This window comes from Crassostrea angulata, chromosome 2 (genome assembly GCF_025612915.1).
Source record: "Crassostrea angulata isolate pt1a10 chromosome 2, ASM2561291v2, whole genome shotgun sequence".
Taxonomy (NCBI): domain Eukaryota; kingdom Metazoa; phylum Mollusca; class Bivalvia; order Ostreida; family Ostreidae; genus Magallana; species Magallana angulata.
The window spans coordinates 69,964,755-69,975,342 of record NC_069112.1 but is presented as its reverse complement, the minus strand read 5'-3'; the positions used below and the strand labels follow the sequence as shown (position 1 = coordinate 69,975,342).

At 32.7% G+C, this 10,588-nt stretch overlaps 1 long non-coding RNA gene and 1 pseudogene across 1 annotated transcript; both read right to left on the bottom strand.

Moving 5' to 3' along the window:
• Nucleotides 1-503: 503 nt before the first annotated feature.
• LOC128171133 (uncharacterized) lies at nt 504-2,356 on the bottom strand. The gene is made up of 2 exons (XR_008242010.1): nt 1,821-2,356; nt 504-812 (listed from the first exon to the last, which is right to left on the bottom strand). It is a non-coding gene; the product is annotated as an uncharacterized LOC128171133 (long non-coding RNA).
• A 1,403-nt stretch (nt 2,357-3,759) lies between these two features.
• Nucleotides 3,760-7,482, bottom strand: LOC128171087 (uncharacterized; annotated as a pseudogene).
• Nucleotides 7,483-10,588: the final 3,106 nt, after the last annotated feature.

Sequence of the window (10,588 nt, the reverse complement as noted above, 5' to 3'; positions counted from 1 at the left end):
CATATTTGAAAACAATCAATTGCAATGATACTAAGAATTGATCTTTTTTTGTTTACTGGATGATTATTGTGCTGCATGTCATTTCTTATTTCCATGAAAAAAAGTAAGCTAACAGTCATATTTTGAGAATATCTAATCAATTCTGGTTTCTAGTCTCCTTTTATTCATGCTGAACAGTAAGACCTTAGGTATACAAGTTTGACAATTTCTTACATTAAAATTAAATTTAAACAAACCTGGGTAGCTGGAGACGGATGAAAACTCCATGATAAATGTTCAAATTTGACATGTTTTTCTGCATTTGCATAATTATATACATTTAAAATGTAAAAATATGCTATTTCTTGTTCATTTCAAAAGTAATTATCATAGCAGTTGTTATATCCTGGTCAAATGTACATTTACATATCCTACATGTAATCTTAAAGGAGAAAATTAGAAACAGAGATGATATTTCAATTAAACACATCTAAATATCATTATAAAATACAAAATAAAGGAAACATAATTGCATACTTTTATTGAGAAACCAATTTTCACAACTAACAAATAAAAATTGTAAATTTCTTTAAACAGCCTTAATCTTGTTTGTCATAATTTCTTGTCAAACACAACAAGCATGATGCTATCTTAAAGTTCCATTATTGTTCACGCTTTATCGTATTGAATTTGAATTACCGGTAAAAAGTCTGTAAAACACAAGGAATCATGCATGTGGGTAAAGTTGAACGGGTAACCTCATGAGCTGAATCCACAAGAATGAACAAGTAAAAGCCATGTAGTCGCCATGTGGGAACAAGAGTCTTTTTGGGCTGAAATTTTAAAAAATCAATTAGCTGTGTTAACATACTAATAAAAGCTGTGTTTACATTAACATATGCAGAGACAGAGAGAGAAGTGAGGAGACAGACAGAGACACAAAGAGAGAGAGATTTACTCATTGTACGACTGCGACAGTCAATATTTCAATTCGAAAACTACAAATAAATATCACACATCCAAACAGCATCAGATTATAAGCTTCTGCTCTACCAAGTTTTGTCAATTCTAATGTTTTTTGGGGGGAATGAATTTAGCGAGAAATCAATTCTATGCATATAAATGCACATAAAATTTCATGAACTTTTTTACAAAGCTTTGTTATTCCGCTGAACATAGGGGGAAAAAATGTGCAATTGATATTATACGCTTATTTCAAAATTCAATGAACTGTTCATTTTTTTTCTACCTGACAGAGATATTTCTGTTACAAAATTAAATTGCTCTCTGACGCTTTGCCAAGATTCAAAGCACAAGAGAGAGAGAGAGAGAGAGAGAGAGAGAGAGAGAGAGAGAGAGAGAGAGAGAGAGATCTGGGCACAGTATCAATTATATCTGTCTTAATTTAAATTGTTTACATACAATGTAGATGTGATATGCATGAAAAATTACTCAAGAATGAAACAATATGTAAAAGAGATAAACTACACTAATTACAGCATTCTTCGTTTGTGTACCTTGGGGCCCCCAACCCTTTCAAAAGCACTGTTTTACAGGTTATGGTATGTAATTCAATACACATAGACATACCGGTATACATATATATAGTGAAATAACAAATAAAAATTCCAATCAGCGATGTGTAAAACAAAAACGTGCAAGTACACTTAACTAGATGAGATTTCACTGACTCTAATCCCCGCTTTTATATCGTGACGCACGTCACAACATAAAAGCAGAGGTTACGAGACTGGGAGTCAGAGGAATCTCGGGTTAGACTAAAAAGTGCAATTATTTTGAAAAGAAAAAGTCAACAGGACATAACCAATATTAAAACATACCTTTATAATCTCCCAAAGGAAAGTTGAGATGCATTTTCCACTATCGAAGTTTTGCAAGCCATGTTTCATATGAAAATGTGGACACTTTACTGTCAGCTGTTCGCAATCAAAACAAGGCGCGTGGACGTGGTGATCGTACGATATTTATTTCGATCAAAACAAACATGTTTGTGTTTGATATGCAGAGAACAAATTAACTTGTATAACTTGCATTTATGCATTTATTTTGTGAGTAAAATTATAATAAATAGGTGAATTGAAATATTTACAAACTCTTCATTCAATTATACATGTGTACGTGTTGTTCTATTATACAACAACTGTCTGACGAGCATGGCTTATATTGCACTTACGCTTATTTCAAGTCTCAGCAAAGTCTTTCTTAACTACCGTAATGACTTTCAATAGCTTTTCGCTGTTTAAATCGGGAACAGTGTGTTACTCCTGCTTCTTTTTTATTATGATTCAGATAAAAAAAAGTCGCTATTTTCTAAACTGGTATCACATATTCAACGTACTTATCAATCAAATTAACGATATCATTTCAATACCCACGCTGATTAACTTTAATTTTTTTCAAATCAGATTTCTGTTTTATGATCAGCAGGCAATTTTCGAATTCGTTTGGAACGAGTTATTTTGACGTTGAGCTTAAGACTATTTTCTGAACCAAAAAACGCGGAATCAAAATTTCCGGAAAAATCAATTTTTGAACCCTGATATCTCTGCAATGCGTCATCCGAGTTTAAAACGGATTTCAGTTTAGTATTAAGCATGAAAAACACTATAAATAGCATCAACTTTTTAAGTTAACACAAAAAATTGAAAATTTCGAAAATTTTGAAATACTCCCAGTTTGGACCGGAAGTGACGGAAGGTGAATTCCAGCCTTATGTCCCAATAAAAATGATCAATGTATGAACACAGAAAATTTTAAGTCTCTATCTTAAAGCGTTTTTGAAAAACGTCCTGGACAAAATCACTTTTTAAAAGTTTTAAAATTGACGTAACGCAAAAACGGAAGTGAGGCTGTAATGGAAACTTACACATCTTTAAGGGACGATAATGTCACGTAACCTCTGAAAGTTTCATTCAAATCGGTTGAAAACTTTTTAAGATATGAAGCTTCAAAAAAGTCAGAAAAATAAAGAAAAAGAATAATAATAATAATAATAATAAAAAGAAACAATAGAATAACAAGAGGGTCTTCCGTTGGAAACGGAAGACCCTAATTACCATAACAAATCACCGAAATTTCACTTCTCTTTGAAGTAATACATTCTAGAAAATGTGTTCACATATGAGTATTAGCTAAAACAAATAAATCAAACTCAACACCTTAATGACTAAGAACTACTGCTTTAAAAAAATGCAAAACTAGCAGGGGCCACAATCCTCACTCTCACATGAGAAACATCAGTCAAATGATAAGGATACTTCAAGCAGCTTTAAAAAGTGAAAAACAGAAATTTCTATAAAAAATAGCATGTCATGTTTTTTTTCAAATAGTTAATATCTAAAATTCCACACATATTTTAAAATGGAACACACATTTTGAAAAACATCCGTGTAAAAATATTAACACCCCAATCCCATAGTGTCATCATCCTATCCCCTGGGGATCATGATTTGAATGAAATTAAATCTACCCAAACTGAGGATGTTTCCACATAAGTGTCAATTGCTTTTGCCATATGGTTTTAGCGAAAAAATAAAATGGTTCTAGAAAATACTCAAATGTTAAAAGTTCAAAGACAGACAAACCAGTGGCAGACAAAATGATGCTCAGGGGAGCTAAAAACTAAATATGCAAAATCATATACCGGTAAAAAGAATACACGCTGATCTGTTCAACAACTCAATGTAAAAAATTACAAGGTGTTCGCAGATCAATGAGTCCAAATTAATCAATTACCACACATTATTCAAAACTTGTAATAAAGACATCTTTTAATTATTCACATTCTTTTACACCTTGGCCTTACATGTATTTCATATTATAAGAGAATGTTACTCCATCAAAGTGTTACATGTAGCAATGTTGGTTCTGCGATGTGATGTGCTGAATCAATTTAAAGTTCTTTCAAGTTACATAAGACCAAAATATGCATTTGAAAATGCATAATCGTAGTACGAGAAAAGATCCTCTTCTTGTGGGAGGGGAATTTCAGCAGATGGTCTAGGTATTTTCAAAGTGTTGGTACAAGTGCTTGCAGTTGGAATAAAGGAGGTGCCCGGTGTGCTCTCCACAAATTCAATGGATGGATGCAGGACAAAACCAAGAACAGGTTCTTCTGTTGCTCCAGTAGCAAACTGAAGTACATCCCTGAGACCAACAGTTCTCCTTCTACCACCTACAAAACAGTTTCCGAACAAAATGGATACATATATTTCTATAAATTAAAACAAAAAATATAAATTTCTTAAGGAAGCATTGTGGTATACATATTTTTGTTGCCAATTGTGGTTTTTCCTCTTTAACAATGTTCTTAATTTCTCATATTAAGTCATAGAATTTATACACATATTGCACTTTTACTACTGTTTTAAATTTGATTTTCTGTGTTCATGGAAATGGTTGGATATTATACCAAGTCCCTGCTATAAAAAAAAGTTGTAAGTTTAGTGTAACCCGACCTAACCTACAAAAATGCCCTGATCTTACCATTTTTAGATGTCTGTTTTTATCCGATTGTGATTTTATATTATTTCTATTAAAAAATCTGGTTTTAAGTATGACACAAACAAACATTCTTAGGATTCATGCAGAAAAAAATATGATAAAATAAAAAAATATCCCTACCTACCTAACCTAATTTTTTCATTAATGTTACCCTAAACACACAATTTTTTTTTATAGGCCTAGTGAAAATGAGATACATGAACCCCCAACCAACTTGAATTTCATTTTGCAATTTAGGAGTTAAATTGCACTAAATGTTTTGCATTATCAAAATCCAAGAGGCCCACCGCCTTGACAGTCACCATAGCCCTTAGATGGACCTGTCAGGGGTCTCGTATTTTCATATTTATTTTTAAGCTTCATTTAGGAGTCTTAACCCTAATCCAAGACTCTTCCACTTGTACTATTTGCTCTTTACAAACATCAATACATTAAAAAGGGGTAGGGGGTCAGATGTTCATTAGATGATGATCAGATTATTTATACTCTAGCTTCAGGGGTCAACAATTCTAAAGTTTTGGTAAAAAGAGACTTGCATGCCTTTAGTGGTCAATCTTTTATATTTACATTCCACATATTCTTTGCGTGTAACGTTGTTGAATAATAATACTGTAACACACAAAGATTTAAACATTTTAACCAACCAAAAATCAGTTTCTTATATCAATTTGTAAATTGAAATATCTACAAACAAAAAGACACATCAAATGTCTTCACCAACTTAGTTTTTTCCTAAGATTTGAAGGATGGAAGAGTTATAAAAAGCTTACTTGCAACTGCTCTCAAATATTTCAGAAATAATGTATAAACTGCACTCTCATATCGTTTGCTGTTTGATCCCTCCTCTGAAAATTTTGGCTGCAAAAGCTGTATCACAGCTTTAATTGTAAGTGTACAACTGCTTGGTCGAAAAAGATGGCGGAACATTGGCAAAACACAGCCAACCTAAAATTGTCATGTATATTAAATATACATTCATGTATTTACCAAACATATGTAGCTTTTTTTATAAAATTAATGATAATATGTATATAAATTTTTATTACTAATATGAGTATGATGGAGGAGACAACAGATTCCACACAATTTATCATCATTTACCTTGATCAGACAAAGACAATCTAAACCTTTCTTCAAATTGTGAACACATGCTGATTCAAATTCTTCTGAGCTGTTGTTTGAAAAAAGCCTGTTTAGAGTGCTTTCATCAAAAAATTTTGGCACAGGTCCATTCTGTAGCATACTTAAACCTGGAAATATGTAATTTACATTTGGAAATATATGAAAATCACGTACATGCAAAAAAGCTTTGCCCTTCTAATATTGTATATGATCTAAGCATTAATCTAATTAATGTAATTAATGAAACTCACTATATAGTATATGTAAACACATTTTTTATCATATTACTATCAGAACAGAAACTGCTTTCATATGCATTTACAAAATTAAATGTATTTGCAATTAATTTAAAGGTGTGCATTTTGGATTTTGTTACTTTCACGTGATTAAAAAATACACCAGGTGTAAATTTATTTATGTTCATTTTAATCCTCGTAAACCCTTGATTGAACCTGGATAACTAATGGTCTAGATGCTAACTTCTGAATAATTTATCTATTAAACTGTATATTTAATTCATGTTATATTTTCTTTATGTTTTTGATAATTGATTTACAATACATACTCACCTATGAGTTTTCCGATCACAGTATAGTCAGCAGCCATGAACTCTCGAAGTCCTTTGTCAAACTATTTCTCTTTTATGGCTGATAAAATTAGGGCCAGAAACTCTTTTCTGGGGCCTCCTTGATCATTGGCTGTCTGCCAAAAAAAAGGGACCTTTTTTTTAAATCTTCCAAATTTGCTTTAAATTGTTATGAACATGACAAAGAAAGCATAAACATGTTTAAAAAAATAGAATTAGGGTTATATTACTTTCATACACAAATTAAATTTAACTGATAATCAAATTTTTGGACAGTGCATATATGCAAGGATAGCTATTTTGAAATGAAATTAATACAATAAAATTTTCTCATTTACCTCATCATAAAACTGCACTTCAAGTGTCTTTTGTAGATTTGATATGGAATTGACCTCTTCGAATCCTGTCTCCAATATGTTGTTTCTGTCCACTATGATGAAATTTGTGTCTCCTTCATCACATTGTGTTGTGTCTGTGATTTCCAATTGTCTGCCACAAACAATAACAGACTGCAAGTATCTCAGAATTTCTACAGGGTCCTGGATGCTTTCAGAAATACAATAGTCTATGGCTTTTGCTATGATAAAGTCCATCGGGCCTCCACATGCATCAGGTGTGGTTCCTTGACTGTCATCTTCCATGTCTTCAGCAGGGGTGACATCATTAATGACTGTCTGATTTAAGATTTGAGATGAAAATTCTGTTTGAATGGAACTCCTATCAACAAATAAATCACCAGATCTGGTATTCTCAGGCACGGTCAAGTGGCCAGTTCTTAATTGTTCAGGACTTTCTGTACCCTTATCACTGACAAAATCCTCAACTTGTTCAAGAGCAGTTTTCTGATCTATCACTTCTTCAAAGTCACTTTTTTTATTGGAAAAATCTTGTGTCAGGTGTGGGTCAGGTAATTCATCCTCACTTTCACTAATTAGATTAGACCGGAGTTCACATGCATGTAAATGTTCTCTAAGTTCCCGAACACTAAACATCTGCCTGCAGTAATGACAGTGGGCTTTCGATTGTTCCTGCTCGCTATGTTCATTTACTGGATCTGTCGACAAGCTTCTCTGAATTGGTCTGACGTATATTTTTGCTTGATTTCCCAAAAACTTCTTTAAAGTCATTGCATTCCATTCACAGTCAATCAATGTTAAGTCACGACAATTCTGTCTGCATTTTAAAAGCTCAAACCCTCCACAAGTCTGTAACTGAGGAATTCCCAAATTCTCAGAATTCTCATCTGTAGCATCTGATGATATTTTTGCCATTACCTCAGATTCAGTGTCATTGGTTGATAGGCAGATTTTTTTCGGTCCAAGGCCAGCCTTGAAATGTGTTTCCTTCTGCAGTGCAGTTGGAGAAGAAGTTGAATCTTTGTTTGGTAAACATACAACTGTAACAGTCCAACGTCTATTACCTATTCCACGCAGCTTTTTATTAGATGAGGATATCTTGCTAGTATTTCTTTGCTTTTTCCCTTTTCTTTTACCAATAAAAAGGACATCTCGTTGTGACTTTATAAGATCAGCTAAATTTGTCTTTTTTTCCCTCTGATTTTCCCGTACTTTTTCTTCCAGTTTTATCCTGTCTCCTAGGGCAGTTACCCCTAATATAATTACTTGCTCTTCGCACAAACTCAAAAAATTAGAACTATCAATTTTTTCGGACTCAAAAGTCGGGATTAGGTTACTTAACTTAAGTTCTTCTAATATTCTCTTCATCGGCATGATTGAGTCTGTCGGTTCCGCCATTTTCGTCACTAATGGTACGTTCGGTTGAGGTCAAGTCGTACATGAACACAGATCATCTCGTTGGCGTATATACTTATTACGCAAAGAAGAAGAGGAGCTAGCAATTGTGTATTTACTAGATTTTAATAAGATTAATTCTTTTGTTTAACTTTCAAAATTTTGAAAAATAGCGTTTAAACTCAGTCGTCAAAATAAGAGGAGTTCCGAGTGAGCACCATCTTCATATAATAAAGCACCATCTTCATATAATAAAGCACCATCTTCATATAATAAAGCACCATCTTCATATGAAATAACCACAGCATAATATAATAAAGCACCACCTACATATATTAAAGCACTACCTTCATATAATAAAGCACCACCTTCATATAATAAAGCACCACCTTCATATAATAAAGCACCACCTTCATATAATAAAGCACCACCTTCATATAATAAAGCACCACCTTCATATAATAAAGCACCACCTTCATATATTAAAGCACCACCTTCATATAATAAAGCACCACCTTCATATAATAAAGCACCACCTTCATATAATAAAGCACCATCTTCATATAATAAAGCACCATCTTCATATAATAAAGCACCATCTTCACATGAAATAACCACAGCATAACATAATAAAGCAACCCCTTTTCGTTAAATAACCACATAAGGCAGCTATGGCGTTCCATAGAATTTTATTGTCCTAGCATTGCATTGCTCTGCATGTACACAATTTCTTTTAAAAATTAAACACTTTTAAAAAGTGTTCAACTATATGGCTACACATAACGTACACACGTGATTCAAAATAACCCACACGGAAAACGGTAAAGAATTCAGTCATTAAGTCTACATTTTATAGAACTTGTAAAAAAACACATTGCGGGTCTGAATGTTTGTTGATATGTCAATCTATCAATATACAGTTTGTTAATTATTTTCCATTGCTAAGGCTACAGCGTATTTGATGAACATTGAACAACATTTTTTCCATGCCACTTTTTTCCATGGAAGATAGCGAATACAAGTATTAAGTATTTATAAAATTTATTTAATTACCTCTTTAGAATTGTATATGAAATAAATAATTCATAAGTTGCTGCTGAAGGTTGTTTGGTATTTTCGTTTGTAGATGTTTTGCAGGTAAAAAACTTGAAACGCGGGGCAAGTCATAATTAATATCCCTAATAACCGTAACTTAAAACTAGCGGCTTTGGATTCAAATATTATCGTATACGAATATTAAGTTCACTTTTTAAAATCATCTCCACGATGATAATTATATTATATCCATCGCAAATCAGTATTTTATTTTTTTTTTTGCTTTAAAAAAATTGTTCTATCGGGAGCAATCCCGCGTTCGTTTAAATTGCCAGCGTACATTTGTCATGTCAGTAATACACGTTGTGCTTTATATGACGGCCGTGTATACGTATTGTAGAAAAGTTGAGTTAAATTACCATGCATTGGAACCATTTTATTAACACATCTCCAAGTACTGAAACAATTCAAAATGTCTGTTACAGTAACACAGTGGGGCGTTAATCGTGTACGTCCAGCTCTACAAGCACATGCACTGTCGACTAGGCGACGGCCTGAATACAGCTAGCGACTCTCCTATCGATCGGTTACCTGAGTCTCGTAATGCATCTAAATATAGACAGGGGCACAGTTATGAAACAAACAACAAAAATAAGGTCAAAGAGGTTTATCTATATGAAATGAAAATGTACATATGTATAAAAACATTTGGGAATTTTATGTGGAATTATTTTTGTGCGCTATATGTATCAGATTGTGCATTACAAGAAGCCCTTTCATAACCTCATAAACGTGCGCACCCCCACAAAAAATGGACCGAACTGACAACAATTGTTTCTGCAAATACTGACTATAAATTACGAAAACATTAAATTGAATACTATAGAAGGATTCAAAATTAATTTCTTTACAACTTTGCTTCAATAATGACTTAGAAATGTTTATTCCTTTTTAAGTTATTGACAAGAAACTTTGGACGCCTCTAACTCCCTCATTATAAGGGCCAGCCCCTTTTTCGGTATACCGAATGAAAGGTCTGGGTAAGACCAAGAACTTGTAAAATACATGTTATAACAAATTTTTATCAGGTAAAAAACTAACACGGAAAATACGCGAATTTTTTTTAATTTTTTTTCTTACCTTTGTTTCAACATCTATACCACCCATTTTATTTGCATTAAGATAATAAATAAAATATATCTCGCACAAATTCAATGTATTAGCTTGCAAACCAGCCCATCTTTGAGACTCTGCCGGTCATCGTTAAAGCTAAACCCCCTGGACAAAAGAAGTCGTTAAATTTTACTAAAAGGGGAATAACTCAAAACCGGATATGGATTTTCCTCAACTAAAATATGCAACGACAACATCACGCGGCATGTTATCAGTCCTGAAAATTTCAAAACAATCAGTGAACAAACGAGCGAGATATTAAGGATCAAAGTTGGCGTTTAGAAGAAAAAAAAATAATAAGAAATTTAAAAAAAATTTCAGAATAATAGTAAGGTTTTCCGGAAAATCTTAATAACATAATAAAAATATTGTGCTTACCGTATTTTGAAAATGAAAACAACAAGCAGAACAATTGTTA